The 26,032-nt window shown below is 37.9% G+C and overlaps 1 long non-coding RNA gene across 1 annotated transcript; it reads left to right on the top strand.

Annotated features, from left to right (window-relative positions):
- Window positions 1–7,758: 7,758 nt before the first annotated feature.
- LOC129045530 (uncharacterized) lies at window positions 7,759–19,039 on the top strand. The gene is made up of 3 exons (XR_008505376.2): window positions 7,759–7,814; window positions 9,522–9,566; window positions 18,921–19,039. It is a non-coding gene; the product is annotated as an uncharacterized LOC129045530 (long non-coding RNA).
- Window positions 19,040–26,032: the final 6,993 nt, after the last annotated feature.

Here is a 26,032-nt window from a genome sequence, read left to right as displayed (position 1 = left end):
AGAATAAAAAAATTGTATCCTGGGGGATAATCTAGTTTGATGAGCATTTTCTAAAGTCTATGCTAGAACACATCATTATCATATTTTTGTGTTTTTTTTTTTTTTTAAAGATTTTATTTATTTATTTGAGAGAGAGAATGAGACAGAGAGAGAGAGCACGAGATGGGGGAGGGTTAGAGGGAGAAGCAGGCTCCCCGCCGAGCAGGGAGCCTGATGTGGGACTCGATCCCGGGACTCCAGGATCATGACCTGAGCTGAAGGCAGTCGCTTAACCAACTGAGCCACCCAGGCGCCCACATATTTTTGTGTTTAAAAGAAAATTTAGGGGTGCCTGGGTGGCTCAGTCGTTAAGCGTCTGCCTTCAGCTCAGGTCATGATCCCAGGGTCCTGGGATCGAGCCCCGCATCGGGCTCCCTGCTCAGCGGGAAGCCTGCTTCTCCCTCTCCCACTCCCCTTGCTTGTATTCCCTCTCTTGCTATCTCTCTCTCTCTGTCAAATAAATAAATAAATAAAATCTTTAAAAAAAATAAAAAAAGAAAATTGAGTGATTGCTTTAGTTGCAGCATTGGAGGGTGTTAAGACTGACTTCTTGAGGGCGCCTGGGTGGCTCAGTTGGTTAAGCGACTGCCTTCGGCTCAGGTCATGATCCTGGAGTCCCTGGATCGAGTCCTGCATCGGGCTCCCTGCTCGGCAGGGAGTCTGCTTTGCCCTCTGACCCTATCCCCTCTCATGTGTTCTCTCTCATTCTCTCTCTCTCAAATAAATAAATAAAATCTTTAAAAAAAAAAAAAAGACTGACTTCTTGAGGTGTCTGTTTTACTCTCTCATTATAAATATGTAGGAAATGGGGTGAGGGAAGCTCACAAACTCTAGACATAGGTTGGAAGCATTGCAATGTCAACTACTCTCATGTACTCATTCCGCATGAAAGTCTCACGCTCTGCCATAAGATGCTTTTTGAGCTGGCACAGTTCTTCCCCAACTGCTTTAACTCTGGGCTCTAAGAAGCCATGAATGGCCACCTCAGCCTCCTGACTGGAAGGAGGGCTAAATAAAATCATCTGACAGTTCTCACACAAATTTCTTCAGAAAGCAACCACTTTCCAAAAGGACATCCATCAAGCCTTTCGGTATAAAACCTTAAGATCTAACCTAGACCTAATTATCACACTTCTCTTGCCATTTCTTTTCTGTAGGACAAAACCAAAATGCTAGTGCAATTGACAATAATCTCTCCAGAATGCTGTGTTTGCCCAGAATGCCCACCATCATGGAAAAATGTGATGGTTCAAAAAAGGACACAAGGCAGAATGATTTTTTGGCAGCCAAGAATACAAACTCAAGCCCAATCTTCAGTTCTTGGAAGTAAAACAGGACAATCAGGCAGAGGGCTCAGTGACATACAAACAATGGCCTGAAAAGACATTAATTTCACCCCCAGGATCTTTTTGCCTATGGGAGACTTCTGTATGTGTTTGCTACATGGAAATATTTTCATTGTTGCAACTGAGAAATCTGGGACTCAGAAAGTGTGGGTGAATATGATTACAATGGTGGTGAGGAGGTAGGAGAGATGTCAAGAAATGTGGGCATGCCATGAGGTCTAATCAGAACCTCACTTTGGTCAGAAATATGGTCATTATTGTCACTCTAATCACACTGCTGACCTAATCCCCTCATGCAGGCCCTCATGTATATCTCACCATAAACTTTAATTTGTTACACATAGTATGTATAATCTTATGTATTCATCTATTCATATATATGTTTCAGAGTTGGTTTAGATAGTCCAGTTGGTTCTTTAGTATTCTGAGGTCACCCTTTCTACCTAAAGTAGGTTTTCTCCTTCTCCCCTACATTATTCTGTAATTTGTGGTTTTGAATAAATGTTACAGACTAAGCTATATACATTTTATGATTTCAGAGAATTCCTTATGAGAATAATGAAAATGTTATGCGTATGTATAGTCATCGCTATAACTAAGAAAGAAGAGTCTGGCTAACAGGGTTGTGATGTCTTATTTACATGTCAGGGAGTGTGTGTTTTGATGAAAATGATAAATTTTCATCCCATTTATTAATCTGTTTTTAAATAAATGTATCAACTTCTTCATGCTTTTGTTTTTAGCTCTATGTGATTAATCAGGACATCGGTTATCTATTACCGCACAGCAAAGAACCCCAAATAACAACCACTTTTAGCTCACAATTCCAAAGGTTTGGTCATTTGGGCTGCAATCAGCTGGGTGGTTCCTCCAGTGCTGAGTGGGCTCGTTCATGTGTCTATGGTATGCTGGCATGGGGGTGAAAGCGCCCAGGCTCAAAGCAGTATAGCTTTACTTCCACTATATTTTATTGGTTGGGCCAAATGACATGGCAGCCCAAATTCAAGGGCTGAAAAAAGAGACACCACCTGATGAGAAGAGCTATAAAGTCACATGACAAAGGTGCTTGCATATAGGAATGAGAATAATTGCATCCAATTGACATGTAGTTTTTGAAAATTTTAAATAACACATGTCCATTATAAAAGTCTCAAACAATCCAGAAAGACATCCTCTGATATCCTAGTTTCACACTGCACCTTCTTATATATCATTTCAGAAATTTCATATATATATACAAAAGCATATACATTTCCCCCCTCTCACAATGTAGATATTCTTGTACATACTGCTCTGAATTTGCTTTTTACTCAACAGTTCATTTTAGGTGTCTTTTCCTAATATTACATATAGTTCTAACTCATGCTTTTTTTTTTTTAACTCATGCTTTTTTAATAGTGGCATACCATTCCATTATATGAATATTCTGTAACAACCAGTTCTCTATGGATAGGTATTTTTTTTTTTTGCTTGTTTCCCCCCCTCTTATAAACTATAAGGGACTGAATTATAACCTTCCCAAATTCATATGTTGAAGTCCTAACTCCCAGTACCTCTGAATGTGACTGTATTTGGAGATAGGACCTTTAAGAGGTAATTAAGTTAAAATGACGCCATTATGGCGGGCCCTAATCCAATCTGATGCCCTTGGAAGAAAAGACTAGGATACACAGAGAGATATCAGGGATGGGCAGAGAGGAAAGACACAGCAAGAAAGAAACCATCTGCAAGCCAAGGAGAGAGACCACAGAAGAAACCAAACCTGCCATCACCTTGATCTTGGACTTCTAGCTCCAGAACTATGAGAAAATAAATTTCTGTTGCTTAAGCCACCCCGTGTGTGGCATTTTGTTATGGCAGCCCTAACAACTAATATACAAACAATATTACATTGAATACTTTTTTATATACAACTTTCCTTATGTGTGTGTGATGGTTTATGAAGTTTCAATTATTCTCAGATGTGGAAATGCTGGATTAAAGGGTATGTGCTTATTTTATTTTGACAAATACTGCCAAGTTACCTTCTATAAGATTGCACTAATTTATATTTTCCCCAATTGTGTAACGAAAAGGATAATTTTTCCTGCATCCCTTCCCCATGTAATTTTCATCTCTGCCAGTTGGTAGGCAGAAAATAGTGTTTTGTTGTCATTTTAATTTGCATCTCTTTAATTAGAAGAGAAGTTAAACTTATTTTTACATGTTTCTTATTCATTTATATTTTTTTCTATGAACTACCAATTCATGTCCTTTGCTCATTTTTTGGAGTGTTGTCTATTTGCTGTTGATTTATGAAAGGTCTGTGTATATTAAGAAAATGAGTCCCCTACCTGTCATACACATCTTAAATATTTTCCAGTCTTTCCTGTGCTTCACATTCATATTTCTTATTCATTTTATGTCTTACAGGCCTTTAATGTTTTACACAATCACATTTATCTTTTTTTTTCCATTTTGGATTCTTGGTTTTATGGTTCTTTAGAAAATCTTTCTCCATTTCATAATTATTTTTAAAAACCTAGTGCTTTTATGGTTTTAGACGTTTACAGTAAATATTTGCAGTATCTGGAAAGCCCTGGGCACTTTACAAAAACCCATAAAATTATTGTTTCCCATCATAAAGGAATTGCAACAACACAAGGAATAGGGAGTCAAAAATGTAGAAGCAATACTGGCCCTGACACTTTACTTCTAGTTCTAGTCTTCAGTCTATTGTCTTATCTGCAAAATGTGGTGTCATGGACTAAATCATGCCCCCTCCTCCCAATCCGTATGTTGAAACCCTAATCCCTAAGGTGACTCTATTTGGAGATAGGGTCTTTTAGGAGGCAGTTAAGGTCATGAGGTTGGACCCTTGATCTGACAGGACTGGTATAAGAAGACAAAGAGACATGATAGCACTCTTATCTCCACATGCATACTGAGCAAAGGCCATGTGAGAGCACAGCGAGAAGGAAGCCATCTGCAAGCCTGAAGAGTTCTCACTGAGAACCAACCTTTGGCACCTTGACCTTGGACGTCTAGTCTCAGAACTGCGACAAAAGAAATTTCTGTTGCTCAAGCCACCCAGTCTGTGGTATTTTGTTATGGCAGCCTGAGCTGACTAATACAGGTGAATCAAGATAATATATTTCAGAAGGATTTTGAGAGGTTCATATTCGATTTGCAAACGAAAGATTATAAACAACAAAAAGTCATATGATAGCTAACTATGAGTAATATTTAATAGATAACCATAGTTAGTAATTATGTACTCTTGAGTTTAATAATTGGATTAAAATTTGCCAACGGCTTGTTGACAGGGTAGGGACAGGCTTGCTGTAGGAGTTTGAAAGGATTTATTAACTAGTGGAGAATACCTCTTGCTGTTGTTACTGGCCCTGCAAATCGTGCAAAAAACCTGGCTGGCTTCAGGATGATGAGTGGAGGAACGTTTATGCTTTGTCCTCTGACAGGCCACTGGAGTACAACATTTCATGTCAAAATGGGACAAATGACCCAAGTGATCAAACTCCAAATTATGGAAATAATCATCAAAAGCTACATGGTTTTGCTTCCAATGCAACACTTCAAAGATCAGTAAATGACATAAATAAAAATTGAGAAAACTCGTAAGGGTAGATGAAAGAGAATTTTCCAAAATTAAAAAAAATTAACTAAGTTCAGCTGATATATTTTCCTGATGTTTTTCTATTTTAATCCATTAAACCAAACACATGAGCACTTACTGTTGGATTATTTTTGAGATGTCTACCAGCTCCCCTACACTCTCCTTCTCATTATGAACTAGAGTTTCTGGGTTTTATAATATGGTTTAAAAGATGGGTTCCAGGCTCAATCTTGGAATATGAAAGCTCATCCCACGGTACTGGGTGTTTTCATATATTTTAAATAAGATCTAGTTGGCTCTTTATCCAAACTTAAGGAGAAAACAGAAGTTCTATGGTAATAAAAATAAAATTGGGTTTAATTTTTTCCTTTCCATCTGGGCTGACCTAGAAAATGGTTTGGTCACTGCAGCAGCTGGACTTCCAGATGTCGCAGCCAAAAGCAGCCTTTGGGACATCTGCACGGGGATGCTGGCCTCGGCATAACATAAGGCAGTGAGCAGCGCTAGCTTAAGGAGACACCTTCCCTCATTTCCAAATTGCCTTAAACCTGGGTGTTCTAGGGCCTCTGTGGCCCCAGGTAAGAGGGACTTGTGTTCATAAAATAATGGCATAGTCCATTTTTTCTATTTTAGCCACTCCCCTTGCCCCATTTTTTTTTCAAGTATGAAGAACTGCCAGGCTTCTCCCTTCTTTCTGAGAGGAAAAAAAAGTCAATTCCAAAATGACATACTTGTCCAGCATCATTTTCTCCAAAAACTCAAAACATATTTTTAAATATTACTTGTTTGCATAGCCACTGGATAGATGACAAATATTAAATTTGCAAAGAGGAAAAGCTCCGGAAAAAAGACTCTCCAGGGATTTTCGTGAGAGAAAAGTTACAGAGTTAGACTGAGATGTTTGCATGTTTTATACCACTACAAAACAAAATTCCTGCAAAATATAGTCTTTGTGCTACTATACATCCAAATCACCCAGAATTCCTCCTCCAAATTAAAAATTGGGGTAGTCAACATAAGTAAAGAAGGTATTATAGGGTCCTCAACCATGTACTTCCAGAATTTTAATGGGAAATGGGCAACGGATGGATATTATGGTGTTCCTCCCCCCACCCTCACCCCAAAAATCTCTAAAAAATACAAATTAATAAAAGATCCCAATAATTTATAAAGAATTATTTAAAAAATAAATCAGGTTGAGATGTGCATTTAGAATGCACTGGATCTTGATGATCATTAAGTGGAAAGACAGGGAAGTACTGTGGCTGGTTGACATATAAGTTCTTTGGGATTTTTTAAGCCCAGCTGGGGAAGCCATGCACACAACTGCTGCTTGTTTCCATGAGTCATATTAAAGAGCTTAGACCAGGGCCATCATCAAAGAAGCTGTGCCTTCTGGTTAATTCTGCTTATAAATATATCACAGCTAGTTCTTCCCAGAGATATTGAAAAAATTTTATTTGCTCTTTAGGTCATTTTAATGAAATGCTGACTTTCAGTTTGAGAATTTTGGCACTATCCCAATTGCTAATAAAAAGAATTAGGAAAGATATCCTTCTAAATATATGCCATCAGCCCCTAAATATACTTCAGTATCTAAGGAAAACTTCCATTGACTCTCTGGGATGAATTTGTTTATGTCTGTGTCTATGTAAGAGCCAACACATGGTCTTAGAAGGAATTATTCAGACTCTGGGATCAAAGTGTACCTTTCTTCATATGTAAACCGGTTCCAACAAACCAAACAATCATAATAGGCTTTGATGCCTTGTTAGCAGCCCATATAGAGATTTTAGACCAATCTTGGATATCCAAGAAAGACAATCCTAGCAACAGGGCTAGAAGGAAGCATTTTGTGAATGAATGTGTAGAAACTTGTGTGATTCTAGGCAAGTCGTTCAATCTTTCTAGCTCTCTGTGTCCAAAATTCCTTCCAGCTTTAACAACCTCTTATTTATAATTTCCCAAAATTGAAATTTCCAATTCCAAAATTATCACTGAGCATATAAAATGAGACCTTTATGTCCTGGACCTGGAGGGGGTCAAAATACTGAAGAATTAGATATGATTGCTGTCTACCAGGATTACACACCAGACAAGATATACACATGGGAAACCATGAAATAAAGATAGAGATTAGGAACACAAATGATAGTCAGGAGAGCAATTGCAGAGAGAGTAATGTGGCCAGAAAAATAATAATGTAATTCTAAAAGGGTAAGTTAGATTTGAATTAAAAGGCTTAGATGCAATGTATTCTTCCTCACCTTATTTTTTCTCTCCACTTTGGCATGTTCCCCTTACCAATGCCTTCCTTCTTCTGACACTAATTTGTCAAATCCTCTCCCTTCTTTAAAAGCTTCCTGGAATTTCTTTTTCTAATGAGATTGTTTTTTCTTTTTGTCATTTCTTCAAGACAAATTGTAGAACAAAGCAACATATGACATGTATTTACTAAATTTTTGTTGATAATGGTGGTAAAAACTCATTCCCCAAGATAGCAGCTTAATAATTTAATAGACTAATCATCTGTTCTGAGTGCTACTATATATTATATTAATACTAATGACATAATAATATAATTTAGTAATATATAATATATATTTATGTACAATATAATATTATATAATTATATGTATATATACAATTTACGTGGGTACATATACATATATACACTCATATACATATAATATAATTATATGCATATGATAATTACATAGAATATATATTATGTTAAAATATATATATTAATAAATTTCTAGATGATGGAGAAAATGAAGTAGTGACCACTGCTTGACATTCTGGATTCAATAAAAGTAAGTCATAACATACCTCTTTTCTTTAGTTAGCAAAATTGACAGAAGGACAAAATATAGAAATGCAGTGTCTAAAGACTTCCATTTAGAATTTTTTTAAACAAGTAAGGTCTAGAAGAAGGTTTAGTTAAATCGGTGCTTGTGTTGAACAACTATGTTTAAAGAACATTCTTCAAGGTAAACCTGATGGGAGGTTCCAACTGAGTGCACAGGACCCTATACTCAGTTCTGTCCTGCCCCACATTTTAATCAAGGACTTGGATTAAGTTATATAAAATTTGCTTAATAAATTTTTTGATGCTTTGAGGCTAGAATGATAACTTATTTTGTTTTCAGAATCTGAGAGATTTTCAGAGACTCAAAAGAAAAAATGAATCTAAGGTTGAATTTTACAGAAATAAATAAAAAGCCTGTATTTTAAAGCAAAAACAGAAAGGTTGAATCAGTTATGGAGTGACAGGATTAATGATTTCCGTTAATAGTTGATTCTTAATCATCAGAGGTGTGATGTACCTTTTAAATAAGTTAACACGTCCATATAGTATGCAAAAAGAAAAAAGTAGTTACAAGTTTATTCTACTTTATTCTACTTACTCAGGGCCATATATTTATATTGCACCTAAAATATTTTTGGAGTAGTATATTTAAAAAATGGACAAAGGAGACTGCATCTAGCAGGATGTCACCAGGATGGTTGAGGAAACTAGAGATAATCAGATGATGCAAAGACACTTTTTGGAGTGAGAAAAGTAGCAGAGAAGAGGCTTGTGCAATTCAAATATAGATGTTCTCATTCAAGACGTAAGAGAAGGCCAAGTAAATAAAAATCACAGATGACATAAGAATATTCGAAGAAAAGTGTTTAAAAGACATACTGAGTTGTTTTATGGGAGTAGGGAGTTCTCTTAGAAAGGATCTGGGCGGTGGTGCCTGGGTGGCTCAGTCGTTAAGCATCTGCCTTCAGCTCAGGTCATGATCCCAGGGTCCTGGGATCAAGCCCCGCGCTGGGCTCCCTGCTCAGCTGGGAGTCTGCTTCTCCTTCTCCCTTTCCCTCTCCCCCTGCTTGTGTTCCCTCTCTCGCTGTCTCTCTCTCTGTCAAATAAATAAATAAAATCTTTAAAAAAAAAAAAAAAAGAAAGAATCTGGGGATTAATGGGTATTTAAATCAATGGCCTTTAAGTTAGTATCTGTTGGAAGATAACTCTCCATGGATTTCTAATGTGTTTGCATGTTTTGTGAGCTACAGTTACTGCCAGTGTTTTAATCATAACTTGGTCTTAATTTAGGTATAGTGAGACCATACACAGATCAAAGAGAGAGCTGTCTTGGAGTCATGAAAGTTTATGATACTGTTCCCCAGGGAACAGGGCCCCAGGGAGAAACGCCAGGGTCAGTCATGAGGCAGGGAAGGAGAGAGAGCAGAACTGCAGGCAAAGACTTCTATTGTGATTTCCACAGGAAGGAGGAAGCAAAGCAAGGAAGGATGCTCTGGGATTGGTAAAGTACAGTTAAAAGTGACACCTTTGCAAACTCATGTAGGGCTCAGAGTATGGAGAGTCCGGGTGGTTAACTCAAGTCCCTAACTGTTCACCTAAAGTAGTTGACATCTGTCTTGAAGATATTAAAGCATCAAGTTACAGAAACTACAAAACATAGTTAATACAGATTCTTTTGTTCAAAACTATCTTTTCACTTTTGTGTACACAGAAAACAGCCTTGGAAATTAGATATGGTGTCTCCTTCTAGAGCAAGGTAAGTTTATTTACTGTCTAGTATAATAAAGATAGTGTCTCCTTTCATAACAAAGGGAAGACAAAGTTATTGCTCATTACAAAATATTATGATTCTCTAAGCTTGGGGTTCATCTCCTCTAATGTACCCATTGCATGTACAGGTCTCACTTGGCCCTCCTTGTGTTGCCTTATGAGAACTGGAGCTCAGGAACCAGAGCAAATACTGATACTTCGACCACTGCTATGTCTGTGGTTAATAAATTGTCCTTTGTCTCTGACCCAAGAGTCTCTTGTCTTCTGCCAGCATCCAAGAAACTGTGACTGGCTAACTTGTTAGCATGCAAATAGGACAAAATCTAAGACTCTTCACCATTCTTGACACTAACTTCTGAAATCATGATTTCATGATTTCTGTGATTTTTAAGAGTTTGGGGACAATGCCTTAGTACAAACAAGGTATACTAATGATGAGAATTCCAATACCTGGTAGTGTGGTAAAGAGGTGACCAAGAGCAGGCAGGACTTTGAAGAGACTACTGGAACAAATTTCATGGAAAACCATCTGTTCAGGCTCTGCCATGGCTGGTTCTGATGCAGTGTAAGGTCTTCTGCACAGTGTGGATGGAGGCAGGATATATAGACCCACTTCCCATGGAAATTGCATTATTTCAAAGTTCTATTGAACAGGATTTTCTGGGGCACCTGGGTGGTTCAGTTGGTTATGCATCTGCCTTCGGCTCATGTCATTATACTGGGGTCTTGAGATCAAGCCCTGCGTTGTCGGGCTCCCTGCTCATCGGGGAGCCTGATTGTCCCCTTTCCTTTGCCCCTTCCCCCTGCTCATGCTCTCTCTCTTGCTCTCTTTCTCAAATAAACACATAAAATCCTAAAAAAAAAAAAAAAAAACAACAAGGATTTTCTGTTTTGGAACTATGACATAACCTGAACTATATTTGAATCCATGAAATAGTTGACTGAATCATCCAAAACTCTTATTTTATATTATATGGTCCCAAAAATACATGAAGATTTTTCTGGCAAACACATGGCCTATTAATTTTACTATCAACACTGGATTACATTTGTTTTCCATGAGACCTTCCCATTGGTGTAATTGAAACAGTGAAACTATAATGTAAGGTTTTTTTTAACATATCAATTATTTGGGGGAATAGTGATAAAAGACTGATTTATTGGGGCACCTGGGTGGCTCAGTCGTTAAGCGTCTGCCTTCGGCTCCGGTCATGATCCCAGGTTCCTGGGATCGAGCCCCGCGTCGGGCTCCCTGCTCCATGGGAAGCCTGCTTCTCCCTCTCCCACTCCCCCTGCTTGTGTTCCCTCTCTCGCTGTGTCTCTCTCTGTCAAATAAATAAATAAAAAATCTTTAAAAAAAAAAAAAAGACTGATTTATTTCCCTGAAATTCCAGCAGCTTTAGGAAGACGGATGCCTGATTATTTGTATAAGTTTTTAAAAACAAAGTTTTACAATGATTTTACAAGTATTTTATCAAGTTGCAGGATGTGAACCATCACATGCACCTGAGAATTCCTGAATGTGTTGACTTCGGCATCACGTGCACATGCTGCGGTGGGATTTACTGTCTGGATTCTGCAGGTCTTGAGCTGAGGGAGAGAAAGCTATAATGAGTGTCAAACCTTGCCACTCATCCTACCTCTCACATGATTGGGTTTGGGACAGATGCTTCCTCCAAGCTTGCTCTCCAATAAGGGGAGGCGGAGGGTATGACACCCAGTCTGAAATGGGAGCATGGAGCAGAATGCCAAGATCTCCTTGCGGACGAGTTGACAGCTGAAGACCGTGTGTGCCAAACTGGTGTCTGGCACAGGAATACCTCTGGTCGCTGACACACCACAGCCTCTACAATGAAGACTTTGAAAAATGAAAGGGAAAAAAGTTTCCTTATTGAAATAAGTGTAGTTAGGGTGGGAAATCTGCTCTCATTGTTTATAAAAATAATACATGCTGAGAATGGAGTATAAAGCAGAGCTTTATCCCACTAGATTTTTTCCTCATATTACAGAGAATAATATGGGGAAAAATGGAAGTTAATAACATGTCTTCAATTGGAGGGCTTATGATTGGAGAAAAGACCATCTTTTTTTTTTTTAAAGATTTTGTTTATTTGTCAGAGAGAGAGAGCGCGCGCATGAGCAGTGGGAGGGGCAGAGAGAGAAGCAGACTTCCCTTTGTGCAAGGAACCCAATGCAGGACTCGATCCCAGGACCCTGAGATCATGACCTGAGTCAAAGGCAGATGCTTAACCAACTGAGCCACCCAGGTGTCCCAGAGAAAGGACCATCTTAAAAAGAAAAAGAATTGTTTGTTTCACGGAAAAAACCTCAGAGTCTTTGAAACTGAGCAATATTTAGGTGACCTGTAGAAGCAGGGAAGCATCCATACTTACATTCATGATTGATCAATGGAATGAATAAAGCCCTAATTCACTCCAGTAGACTTGTAAACCATGGGAACACTGGCGAGAATTTCAGGTCAGGCATATGCGGCAAAGAGCCCCTGCCCTATGGACCCAGCATTAGACACAATTCATGAGGAGGATCCCAATCTTTCGTTCTTCTGACAAACTTGGCCCCTGTATTTTTCTTGGGCTCTGTATCTGACTGGCTCTGTTATTCATTAGACAAATCAATTTAGTTCTCAGAGTTCCCTCATCTGTTCTCTGGTTCCCTGATTCATTACAGCTTCCCATTCTTTTCCCATTAGTTTCTGAGTTCACACTGATCACTCCTTTCCATCCCCAGTTTTCTTGGCATCAATTCTCATGCCTGATCCCTCCACCCTCATCCACACCTGTAGCTCCCATCCCAGTCAGAGCATCTTTGTCTAACAGTTGACACAAGAGTTCATTTGCCTCTTGAGGGCATGTGAGCCTATCACATCAGTAGCACTTTGTTCTGGCCACCCTATCAAGAAGTATCACTTGCCGGGCCCCTGGGTGGCTCAGTTGGTTAGGCATCTGACCCTTGATTTCGGCTCAGGTCTTGATCTCAGGTCATGAGTTTAAGACCCACGTTCTTAAAAAAATTCTGGTTACAAAGCTCAATACTATAAAAATGTCAGTTCTCCCCAAATTGATTTAAAGAGTCAACATAATTCTAGTAATATCAGGTGTGTGTGTGTATGTGTGTGTGTGAAGTGATAAGCTGTTTCTAAATTTTTACAAAATTGAATAGGTCTAAGAGTAACCTCAAGGGGTACAGAAAAAGAGGAATTACACCATTAATAAAATTATTATAAAGTTGTAAGAGTAATCTTCAAGAAGAACAGAGTTAAGGGAATTACATGCTGGATATTAGGACTCATTATGAACTTTGAAGACATTATAAAGTTATAAAAAGCAATCTTCAAGAAGAACAGTCCTGGAGGAATTACATTGATGAATATAATGATGTCTTTTAATTTACAGAAAATAAGAAGGTGGGATATTTGTGTAAGAATGGACAAATAGGCTAATGGAAGAGAATAGCAAGCATAGACAAATACCCACACATTTAAGTCACTTGATTTTTGACAAAAAGGATACTGCAGTACCATCTATATAGGAAGGTCTTTCCAGTAAATGGTGCTGGGTCAACTGGATACTCATATTTTTAAAAACAACCCTACCTCACACTGTGTACTAGGTTTCTTCCAGATGGATTACACTATCCCATTTTAGTTAATGGATACCTTATCCTTCCAATTGCTCAGTCATCTTGATTCCTCTTTCTCTCTTACATTTTACATTAAATGCATCAGCAAATCCTTTCAGCTCTTCTATAAAGTATAATCAGCATTAGATCAATTATCCCCACTTTAAGAATACACTGTGGTCCAAGTTGTTATCCTGTCTTGCCTGGATTATATAACATAATATTATTATAGTACCTATCTTAGTTTGGATTCCTCCAAATTACACCAAAAATGGTGTAATTCCTCTTTTTCCGTGTTCCCAGGAGGCATGGCGAGTAGATGGAGAATGGAACAGGGACAGTGGATGGAGCTTCATTAAAGAGTGAGAGTCTGCTCTGGGACGTGGGAGCTCGGTTCTGCTGGGGACCCTCTGAGAGATTGTGCAGAACACAGCTCAGACTTGTCCCACTGAGAGAAACCAGAGTCTTTATGCACCAACTCCCATGCCATTCTTGGTGGGTCAATTCTAAGTGTAGCGCCCTGGTACTTCCCCGCTGTTGTTATCAGGCAGAGAAACAGGAAGTAGTCAGTATACATGAGAGCCCTACAGGTGCCTCTGGAAGTGAACCAAGACTCTGTGGACCGGAGAATTACAGCTTCTGCTCTACCGTCCAGCGGATCTCCTTGCTTCCATCCTCTTAAATCTGTTCTCACCACAGCCGCCAAAACCAGAACTATTTAAAGCATTTCAGATTACTTTTTTTTTTTTTCTCAAAATCTTCCAATATCTTTCCAATGCACTCCAAAGAAAAACTCTGGAGTGTTACTATGACTCATAAAAAAACCAATTACCTGGCCTCTCATTATATATTTTTAAAATCTTATTGACTACCACTCTTCCTGATTGACTCCAACTTCTTTACTCAGTAGATACTTTCCTGATCAGGCTTTTTGCTCTATCTAAAATTTCAGCACCCACCCTTGTTATTTTATATGTCTCTTCTTTGTTCACTTACTGTAAGCACTCTCTATCCTAATTTAGATGTCATTCTAATAAAACTTGGATTATTGTTCTTTCCTGCTAGAAATATAACCCCCATAACCTACACTCCCACTCCCTCTCAGTATTGTGTGCCCAGTGCTTAGAAGGTTTGGCTGGCTTATAGTAGATGCTTAATAAATATTTGTCATTGAATAAATTAATCATAATTTGTAGATAATATTTTTTGAGAAAATCCAAGATAATCCATTTAATAATTAACAAAATTATATCAGTTATAAGTGGTTATACAATAATTATAATAATAAACATATAAAGCATAACAAAAATCTAACAATCTAATAGTAAAACAATCCACTAACACTTTATCAAGAAGTGTGTGAGACCTATGTTAAAAATAACCCCACAAATATTTTTTGAAATGCAAATCAAAGTTTTGCTATTTGAAGAGACGTATCATAGAAATATTAATTCTCCCCCAAATTAATTTACATGTTTATCCAAATTCCAATAAAAATCCCACCTCCTTAAAAAATTGTATGGTTTTAGAACATTAAAAATTATTCTAAACTTTTTTTAGAACACTAAAGAGATGAGCTTAGCCATGAATTTTATGGGAGCACAAAAAAGGGGGGAAGAGTAGCTAAGGAGGAACTTTATTAGATGTTAAAACTTTATATAAAAATTTAATATAGTGGTAAAATCAATGGATAAATCAATGTAACAGAATGTATAGGCCTTGGTGCTGATCATAATACCTAAGAATCTAGCATATGATAAATAAAGTATCTTAAATCAATGGGGAAAATAGCTTTGTCCCAGTATTTTCACTGTCTGAAATTCTTTCTAAAAAGTTAATAGGAGAAAAAGCCAAGAATTCCTAAACAAATGCATTCATCACACATGATTTAAAACAAGGTTGGAAACAACTAACTGTCCTGTAACATAGCAGAATGATTAAACGAACTAGGGCAGATCCACATGATGAAATAGAGCCCTTAAAATTACATTTTTGACAATTTTCACTGATACGGGCAAATAATTACAATATATTTTCAAGAAACTATAAATCAAGTATGATCATAAATATATACATATTCCTTATGCAAATATGTAAATATTATATGTACAAAAAGACTGAAAAAATATACACCAAAATGTTATATATGCATTTTTACAAATAAGCAAAAATATGAGATGCTTAAATCTCCTGATTAAAAGGAACTGAAAGGAGTAATTACGTAAGTCTATAAAATTATTGAGGGTATATATGGACAAAGTTAGCAATGACTTTTCCTTTTTAAACCTCGAGCATCTTATATTGGAAAAAAAATTAAGATTCCTTCAAATTATGGATATTGTAGATGTCATTATAGATGACTTCTGGTCTTTTTAGATAATCATGCTACCTACATTACCACAGTCCCAAGTAGTTTACAATCGTATTTCAACTATAGATGATTCAAAAAGCTTTTAATATAAATGGAACTTCAAAAACTTTTTCTTTCTAGTTTATTTTTCTTTTTGAATACATCTGGTAAACATGGATAACATATAGAAATATTGCCAAGATCATATTTTTGTGTTTTAGACAACTACATGTAAATTTATGTATGCCCCTGATTCGTAGATACTGTGAAAATTATTTGGTGTAATTCTTTAACACTAATCTGTATGTCTGTAGGCACAAATAAAGCAAATTTCAACAAATCCTCATAAAACCAAAAGCTTACATAAATAGAAAAGACTTGTAAGATCAGAATAGAAAACTGGGTTCTTCTGGATTAACTGCAACTATTATACACAACTAAACTTTTACATTTATTTGAACCCACAGCATCATTTATTTAGTAATTTGTTCTTAAATTTTGTCCCTTTTAAATTTGCTTTGACCAGGAACATCCGGTCATCTGACTATTTTTTCCATACTTATTAGGCTCTAACATTCAATTTTTAATACAAATTTTTAAGTTAAAAAAAAAGAGAGAAAAGGAAATTTGAGGTGTACCTCCACCCTTAATCTCTTTATCAGAAAAATAATGCAACACATTCTCTTACCTGCTAATGAGCAATCATCTAAAAATAAAAATGCACTCCCCCACGGCAGCCAACAAAGCTTCTATTCTAAGAAAACAATTTATTTCCTTGTTTTGATGATTTTTGTCTTTTGTAGCCTGTCTCCAATGAAAGAGAGCTTTGAATTCCCCCCAAGACCACAAAATACCCCCACTTCTCCCTCATCATTGTGGTTACCAGTTTATTTATCAGTTGTGGCAAATGGCAACCCTTTACACCATACTTAGCTAAATAGTGTTTGCTTTAGGAACAAAGCACAGAGGACAAATATTTCAGTGTGGTTTTCCATTTGGGGAGGTAGTGGGACTAAGTCTTGAACTCCAGCTGATTCTTGTCCTCTCAGACCCATGGTTTCTGGCAGCTAAAGCTTCAAAGAGCCCTTATGGTGCTGAGGAGACCCTTTGTCTCTGCCTTGTACAGAAGAGGCAGGAATTCAACTGAGGCAATTAACCTGAGAAGTCCCTAGCTTCTAGGCCCCCTAGCAAGGAGCAAGTGGAAAGACAACTACAGCACCCTGAGTTAATTATTACATAAACAGTTCATAGGCAAGCAGGGTCTCTTCTTTTAAGAATCCTCTGCAAGGGACTTTTCTTGGTCAGGACTTATGGTGATTCTAGTAAACTAAACCGAGAATGAATGTTAACTCAAGCAAAATCAAAATGAAAAGAAACTACCTCTTCTCAAGGCTACCCAATATAAATCAAAGAAAATCCCCTTCAAGCCTGAAATATTAGCGGAGGTCGAATGGTAAAGGAGAGAATGCACTCTATTTTATATAATTAAAAAAGCACGTCAGTTATGACCCACTGAATTGATTTCATGGTGCACTAATGGGTCACGATCCTCAGTTGGAAAAACACTGGTCTTATGGGAGCCCATTTATGAGTGGGAAAAGATTTAGATCTGGTGCATTGAGCCCGTGAGTACTCCACATGTGTAATTTTTTAAGGCAGAGCTGCCTGAGAAAAAGGAAGTATAGGGTTGCAGGGCCACCAAGGAGAAAACCCTACATTTTTTAAATCAGTGTTGGATTTCCCAGAGTCAGAAGCTGATGTGCAACAGTGTGGGCTATTTTAATGGTCTTGCCCATTTGTTTTTCTACAAATCTACGAGTCAGGTTTTTTTTGTTTTGTTTTTGTTTTTTAAGATTTTATTTACTTGTCAGAGAGAGAGAGAGAGAGAGCACAAGCAGGGGTAGTGGAAGGCAGAGGGAGAAGCAGGCTCCCTGCCGAGCGGGACTCGATCCCAGGACCCTGGTTTCATGACCTGAGCCAAAGGCAGACGCTTCACTGACTGAGCCACCCAGGTGTACCCATGATGTAACTTCTAAATTATGGGTCTGTCACTAACTAGTTATGTGACCTTGTGCCAATCACTTAACATCTATGAGCTGAGAGAAGCTGTGTGAATTTCTCACCTGTAAAGTAAGGGGTTTTAATGAAATGGGTAATGTGGGTCTCAGATTTAGATTCCATTAATTAAAATACACTTACCACTAGGCATTTAGGAATACTGCAACCAGGTGATGGAAATGTCCCTGTCGGCTAGATCTGTAGAAAATACAAACTTTGAGCTTTCATTTTAGCACCCAGACACTGACTTCTTTAAAAAGCTGCCTTGTTTGTAAAAAGCCCTCAGAAATCATTTCAGAAACAGAATAGAATTATAAAATCCAAACCTCTAATGACAATGTTTCAGCAGGAGGAAAAAAAAAAAAAAAAGCAGGCTGCAATATGATACTGTGTTGCTTAGATGCCAGAAGCCCTGCAAGATTTTGCTAGTGATATCATTGGTAATAGCTCCCTGGGAGGAAGGTTTTCCTCATCCAGTTTTTATGAGATTTTCTGTATCATCAATCCTATAAGGATTATGTAAAGGTGACTCTTCTGCTTTTTTTTTTTTTTTAAGATCTTTTAAAAAAATAATCTCAACACCCAAGGTGGGGCTCAAACCTACAACCTCAAGATCAAGAGTCAAACACTCCACCCACTGAACCAGCCAGGCTCCCCCGCGTTTTTTTTTTTTAATCTCAGTAATCAGTTGCCTCTACATTAAAGAAGGAAATCTAGTCTTAGCTGTTGGAAAAATAATTCCTGTTTTCCTTTTATACCCAGCCTTCCTCCTACTTCATTCCAGGCCAATGATCTATTGTTTAATTTCTTGGGAAGTCATTCAGAATGAGATCCTTCAGTTGTTCCTGGCCTTTTAGTCTTCCTCTCCCTTTCAGTTTCTTCTGGTCTAAAACAAATAAATGTTCTCCTTTCTGTGCATCCAATTTTTAATTAGAATCCAACCCATTTGGCTTCTCTAGTTGCTGAATTTGCCATCACAGGATTCTTTATAATAGTTTCTTATTGCTTTGTGTCTATAGAATAATAATATCTGTTTTATTCTTGAAATGAGTGATTTGTGGGGATTTTTTTTCTATTTTTTTCTCCTTGATCAACCTAAATTAAATTAAATTGACAAATGTGAATGTTGGATTAGTTACTTTTCATTGAAAATATACTATTAAGCTCAAGTTTAATAGACTAATATCTTTATTCAGGTTGGAAAAATGTCATATTAGCTGATTATATGGATTTCAACTTGAGCGATATTTTTAGAAGAAAAAGATATATTTTAATACGTATTGGTTCTTTTAGTTCAGTCCCCAAATGAAACATCGATGGAGTCTTTATGAAGATGAATTCTGCAAGTACATAGATGAGGTGTTCAGAATGTATTCTTGAGGACCCCTTTCCATACACAAGGTAGTCACCAGATGCACAACACATAAGCATGAAGAAAGTCTGCCACTGGTTTCCTTGCTGGCTGTGTCTCTCGGACCCGGGGTAAAGCGTGAGCTGTTGCAGGCATCTCTGTTTGCCAGGGGAAAGAAGAGCCAAGCCAGCATTTCCCAGGTAACCAAAGGAGTTCCCTCTCTTCACTCTGCAGCCCATTCCCAGTCTTATTATTCTCCACGCCTCCCTGTTCTGTCTGAATTGATTCCCCTTCTTCACTTCTATGTCGTATACAGGTTATTCCCATCCATTGGTTTACTTCTGTTTGGAGTAAATCAACTTGCTCATAGTGTGTCTTTGAGTAAAAAAAAAAAAGCACAGATTACAAAATTATGTGCATATTATTATATTTTGTACACATAGAAAAATGCCCATTATAGACTCAAATATGTTAGTCACACTTCTCTATGGATAAAGGATTATCAGTGTAATTCCTTTCCTTTTCCTTTTTAAAAAATTTTCTTATTTTTTTACCTTTATTTTTTATTTATTTATTTATTTTTTTTTTTGAGAGGGAGAAAGAGAGTAGTAGTGGGAGGGGCAGAGGGAGAGGGAGAGAGAGAATCTTGAGCAGGCTCCATGGTCAGTGTGGAGCCAGATGTGGGGCTTGATCTCAGGACCCTGAGATCATGACCTGAGCTGAAATTGAGTCAAACGCTTAACTGACGCTTAATTGAGCCATGCAGGCACCCCTTACTTACTTTTTTACCTACTTTGCTTTTTCTGGAATAAGCATGATTTTTTAAATTAAAAATATAAAGCTATTAAAAATCAACTAAGAAGAGATCATTAATATTGTCATTTTCAGCGTATCTTTTTAACTTTTTCTTTATCTCTGTTTTTACGTCTTTCACTAATTTTTCTAGAATAAAAATGATTTTTTGAACAAAAATATCAAAGGCTACAAAGAATCAACCAAGAAGACATCAAAGGAATTTTTCTAATTTGAATTCTAGCTGTTTTATGGAGATTGAAAAGATTACTATCCAAGAAATAATTTCCAAAACATAAATAGATTAAAACTGGATGAAAGGCCTGACATAGCCTTAGAATATAACAATAGAAGATTGAAGTCCCCATCTCCTTGGCTGGTTCTATATTCACATACATTATCTTGCCACTAAGCTTCGGTGTTCGAGTCATACCATTAGATGTAGACTCATTTTAGGAAGTCAGGGAAGAGAAAATGTCAAGTGGCTGACGTAGAGGAAATCTCATATGAAGAAAGCTTAGCTGCCTTTTCCCAACAAAGTTCTCAATAGTTAAAGGACAGATCAAATTTCTGTAGTTAGCTCATATGTATTGATATTATAATATATACCTTAGTTTGTACTAAGTCCTTAACTCATTTAGTCCTTACAACAATGCTATGAGGTAAGTAGAAATATTATCCCTGTTTTTGGGATGAGAAAATGGATACAAAACATCAATAAGCTAGTAAGTTAAGGAATGGGATTCAAAACCTAGCAGTCTGTCTCTAAACAACTATATTATACTGCTCAGAGAGAGTTTAGTCAGACTTTTACCCTGTGTGACAACAGAGGAAATAATGTTTGAACTACCATAGCATGTCTGAGAGAATTTACCAAGAAAATAGAAAGAACTCATTTCATTGCAGAGAATGTAATCATAGGGGTAAAGGAACTTGGGTGATGGCATCAGTTTCTACCTTCAGGCAGGTGGATGCCTCTTTCTTGCATGACAAATTTTTGTAAAAACATCTAATGATACAGATGCCTCTGTGGAGTAACCATGGAAGACAGCCTCCAAGACAGCTCCAAATGATCCTCCCCTCCTAACATTCATACCCTTGTGTAATACCCTCTGTTTGAGTGTGGGCTGGGCAAATAACTTACTTCTGACACAGAAGAGAGCAAAAGGGATGTGATGTCCCTTCTGAGATTCAGTCGGAAAGACTGTGACTTGTCATCTTACACATTCTCTTGCTCTCTTTCACTGTCTACCTCACTTGCTCTGAGGGATGCCTGGCTGCCATGTTGTGAGCCGCCCTATTGAAAAGTCCATGTGGCAAGGAGCTGACAAATTCAGCCAACAGCCAGGAGCAGGATCTTGGAAATGGAGCTGCCTGCAGCCCCAGCTGACAACTTGATGGCAACCTTGCAAAAGACCCTGAGCCAGAGACATTTAGCCAAGCTACTTCTGGATTCCTGACCCACCCAGGAACTATGAGACAGTAAATGTTTGTTGTTGTAAGCTGCAAGTTTGGGTTACTTTGTCTCCCAACAACAGGTGGCTAATACCAGGATAGACATTCATCACATTGCACCCCTTGGCAATTCTTTGGGAAAATGTGTACAATAGTTCCTCTCCTCATCCCCATTTTTGCTTTCTGCCAAGCAGAAAGTCAACTGTCTCCAGAAGCAAATTATCCTCCTTCTGTCATCTCATTAGGTCAATAGCAACCTCATGCTATGTCGCAATGCCTACGTCATTCACCTGACTGCATGGACCTGGCTATAAGCAACCAGTCTGGCAGCCCTGGCCGCGTGACAGCGTTCTCACCAATGGGATGCAAGACGTGTCCCCTCTGTCTCACTTGCGCAAAAGGAAATTGCTTGCTCTCCACTTCTCTTTCCCCCTTCTCATGAGCTAGAGGTCAGACATGCCAACAACCCACCTCCAACTGTGCGAAGAAGGTGGCAGAGCAATAAGGTGGTAGAGCCCTGGGTGGCTCCTAAATGATCACACAGAGCAACAGAGCCTCCAGATAACCCTGGAACACTCACTTCTGGATTGTCAAGTGAGAGGAGAACAATATCCACCTTGTTTGGGCCACTGAATTGTTGGGTCATTTTGTTACTGAAATTCAGCTTATACTGCAGGGGGTATTTCATCAAATTTAAGGTGCCATTAAGGTAAGAGGTCTCTCTACTTTTATGTCCTACAAAGAAAAAAGAAAGTGCTGCCAATTAAATCAGGATAAGCCATCAAAAGAAAAAAAAAAAGACCAATTCATATTTTAAGTAATTTAATAATATAGAATTTCTGGAATTAATAGAATAATGAAGCAATTTTATAATAACTATCTTCTTTAATGGATTATAAAATAAAACAATGTCATCATTTCCAATAAATTTTGAACAATAAGCTACAAACACAACACTGCCCATTTCCTAAAGGAAAGTTTGGGTTCTTGAGGATTCAAAGATTAGAGGTCATTGTAAATCATATGATATGGTTACTTTTCATCTTCAAACCAATAAAATGTTTTTTTTCCAAAGTGAATTTGCGGTGTTCTCTTAATCAAGACTTTGTGTTATGCTCACAAAATAATTGTGCAACATATATTTACTGAAAAACTATGAAAGTCAAGACACTTTATAGGAACATAACAAAAATAAAACTAGAAAAGTTAGAGGAAATATTTTTAAGAATTTTCTCTCCAATTCCCCACTCACTTATGAAATAGATTGAAAAAATATTTTTTCTTCCTTATCCAACTTTCACTTAGACTTCAATCGCTGAATATGAAAGTTAAAATTTTCTGAAAAAAAAAACCCATAATGTGTAACATGTTTTTGTTCCTCAAAATAATTTTAGAATTGTTTTTAAACTAGTAAAATTTATGTCTTACAGATATGCCAAATTTCTCAAATGTTCAACAGTTTTTAAAACATGTATTTCATGATTCTAGAATTTAAAAATATCTTACATCTTACTCTTTGACTTATCCTATGTAATATATATGACAATATTTAAAGTAAATTATCTCTTGGGCATCTCCAATTTGCTGCCAGCCTTCGTACCCCCAAGAATGTCAGTTCCTTGAAAGCAGGGATTTTCATCTGTTTTGTTTCCTGCTGTATCCCCAGGCCTGGGAGAGTGAATGCACAACACATAGTAGGTGCTTAGTGAACACTGATTGAAGGAATGACTGCATTTGGAAGAACAGGGTTGGGGTTTCGTTGGCATTCTTACTCCCATGTGTCTGGCTGTCACATGCAGATGAATACAAAATAGATAGCCTTTCCTTCTAGTATTATGATACTGGATTTCAACTCCTGTAAAGGAATTATATTTTGCTTTAAATGGGAATAAATGCAAAAATATTCTCAAAAGTCTGAAGTCAAAAAAAGAAAAACCCTTCCCCAACCTGTTATTTATCTTAATCTTTTTAGAGTGAGTCTTTGCGGTCCTCAGTCCCTAAGCACCTTGTAAAGATGAACTAGATCAAATTCAGAAAGATGAAAGGGAGTCAAAGCCTCAGATTAAAAAGCGAGCTAACTCCCAAATAGCGACGCGGGGCTGCAGTGTGTATCACGGGGGAAGAGCAAGTTACTAGTAAGAAGCCAAGATTCATTTGCTTGCTGGATTTCTCTCCTTTGTTCGTCCTCTCTCCCCAGTTCTATCTCTTACCATTCTTTACTCCTTCCCTTCCTCATTTCATTCTTTTACCCAGATCTCAGGGCTTTCTAAGAGATTTGGAACCTGATGGGCAGGGCCTTTCTTTTCACTGTACTTCTGTCCACTTATATTCCATGAAATGCATACTGGGTTACTTTTCTCTGGAATTTACTTTTAGAAAAACAACAACAACAACAAATTCCAAGAAAGAAAAAAAGCTGATGGGAATTCCTTTTCTCTTAAATACAACTTCCAATTTATGTCTTGAGGTTGGTACCCATTAGGTGAAAAAATCTATCCTTTTTTCCTCTTCTGTAATCATATCTGCATCTCCTGAACAGTAAGAATTAATTTTCATAACTTGGGGATAGAAACTTACATAGTTCTTTAGCAGTTTACAAATGTTATCTGATTTTAATCCTCACATAACTCTACAATTATAACCCAATAAAAGAAAAGAAAATTCTGTTACCACCACATAGAGAAGCCCTTGTATTTCACTCATATTTTATTTAAGCAAAATACATGCTGAAAATCACATCTGATTTTCATTGAAATTTCTTCGGCAGTTAGATGTGGGTATGAACTAGGGAATGTGTTTTCTTTGAATTCTGTAGCTCTTTTGCTCATTTCTTTATGTTCTTTTTCTTTTCTTACGCATATGTTTTTGTAGTATAATAATGAAAACTGTGGGATCCCTTGCTGGGGGGATTAGACTTGAGGGAACTCGTTCTATGTCTGGGAGGGAGAGCGTATGCATTTGGCTTCATCATTCTGTCCTGCTATCACAGTTCTCAGTGCCAGTTCTGGGGAGGGTAGGAACTGGATATAAATTGCTTCTATTTTAACAAGAACATGCTTTCTTTATTCCCAGTTTGATGTTTCATTTGTGTGAATGTGACAAGGCTTATGTTATTAGATCATGTAAAATTAGATGAAAATTATTATGCCTTGAGAGACAACATGCTATAAAGGTATAGATGTTATTTCTAAATTCTCTAAATGTATACTATTAATTTAGAATCCACTCAGTGTTGAGACATGAGACAAGTAGTTAAATGAGGTAAAAAAAATGTTCAGTTCTTTTTGGAAGGTTGTAATTTTATTGAAATTCTTGTGCTCACTCTGGGAGCTCCTTCGGCCCTCCTTTCCTATTTTTTTCTATGTCCTTACACCTCCTTTTAGAGGTAATTTGAGAAAGGGAGTAAAGGAAAAGAAACATTATTCTAATTCCTCACTAAAATTCCATCCCCAGCAAGCCCTGCCTATTTCACTCCCTACTAATCTCTCAAAGAGAACGGAGTCAGCTCATTCCCTGTGTTCACCAGGACATCTCTACGAGATGATATTTGACCCTTTGCTTTCCAGATGTCATTGGAAATGAAACCATATGTGATTTTCTCATGACTCAGAGCCCCTCTTACAAGAGAAGTTAGCTTGAACAGTTTGGGCCCATGAATCCCCCCGTGAGAAACAGAACAAGAGATAACTCGGTCACCCCTCTGCCTTGCCCAAGAAGAAGGGAGAGAGGTGAGCCACATTGTGGGGAGGGGGGCGCGGGCAAGACATTCTTCCTCCAGGGTAGTGATTGTGTATCCCTCTTCTCTGGGCCAGCAACCTCAATTGTTTGCTCTTGTCGCTGTCATTGGACCTGCTCAGCTGTCAAGCTCTGTGGACAGCAGAGGCTTCCAGAGAGGCTGTGGTGTGTGGACTATAGCAAACACACCTGCCCGTGAGACACTGAGGTCCCGGTTACGGTGAAGCCCAATATGCTCCCAGGTATTCCCTTACTCTTTACAAACTTCACGCCAAAGCATTTCACTCACTTCTTGGCTTTACAAAACTTAAAAAACCATAACCTCCTGTCTCAGGCTCATCGTAACAGGCCCCTTTATGCTCTTTTTTTTAGATTTTATTTATTTGACAGATAGAGACATAGTGAGAGAGGGAACACAAGCAGGGGGACTGGGAGAGGGAGAAGCAGGCTTCCCGCTGAGCAGGGAGCCCGATGTGGGGCTCGATCCCAGGACCCTGGGATCATGACCTGAGCCGAAGGCAGAAGCTTAACGACTGAGCCGCCCTGGTGCCCCTTTATGCTCTTAACTATTCACAAGGGGCCAGCAGTCCTTGGTCTCCCCACCTGGTCAAAATCATAGCCGCCTCCTTCTATTCTTTCTCTTGTTAAAGTGCTTTAGATTCACCTCCTTTCTTTGTTTTTTTGGAGTGACCTTTTTGCTTCTCTGTCATTTACAATGGTTCCTATGATTATATTCATTATTCAACTTACCTCTTTCTCTGCATAGGGCAGAGATTAATTACAGAAGATGGTCTTCAGCATTTCTTTGGGATCCCACCAGTCTTTGGCCTCTCAAAGGAACCGTGGCTCCTGTATCACACATGAGACTTAAGGCCTAGGCTGACCCTCATTCTCATGAGCCCCAGGCCAAAGTCGCTGCAAGATCTGGCTAACAAAATGCTGGGTAAGCATCGTCATCATGCCATCATGCAAGATCATGCTTTTATTTAAAACATGCAGCAGCATCCTTTTATATAAAACAACTTGACATTTCTAGCTACTTTGCTCTCTTATTACTTCCAGATTAGCTGTC

The sequence above is a fragment of the Mirounga angustirostris genome, unplaced genomic scaffold, assembly GCF_029215605.1.
Source record: "Mirounga angustirostris isolate CCGP_5_RB_7025 unplaced genomic scaffold, mMirAng1.0.hap1 SCAF_8, whole genome shotgun sequence".
NCBI classification, from domain to species: domain Eukaryota; kingdom Metazoa; phylum Chordata; class Mammalia; order Carnivora; family Phocidae; genus Mirounga; species Mirounga angustirostris.
The sequence above is the reverse complement of the archived record's forward strand: the minus strand, read 5'-3'. Positions and strand labels throughout refer to the sequence as shown.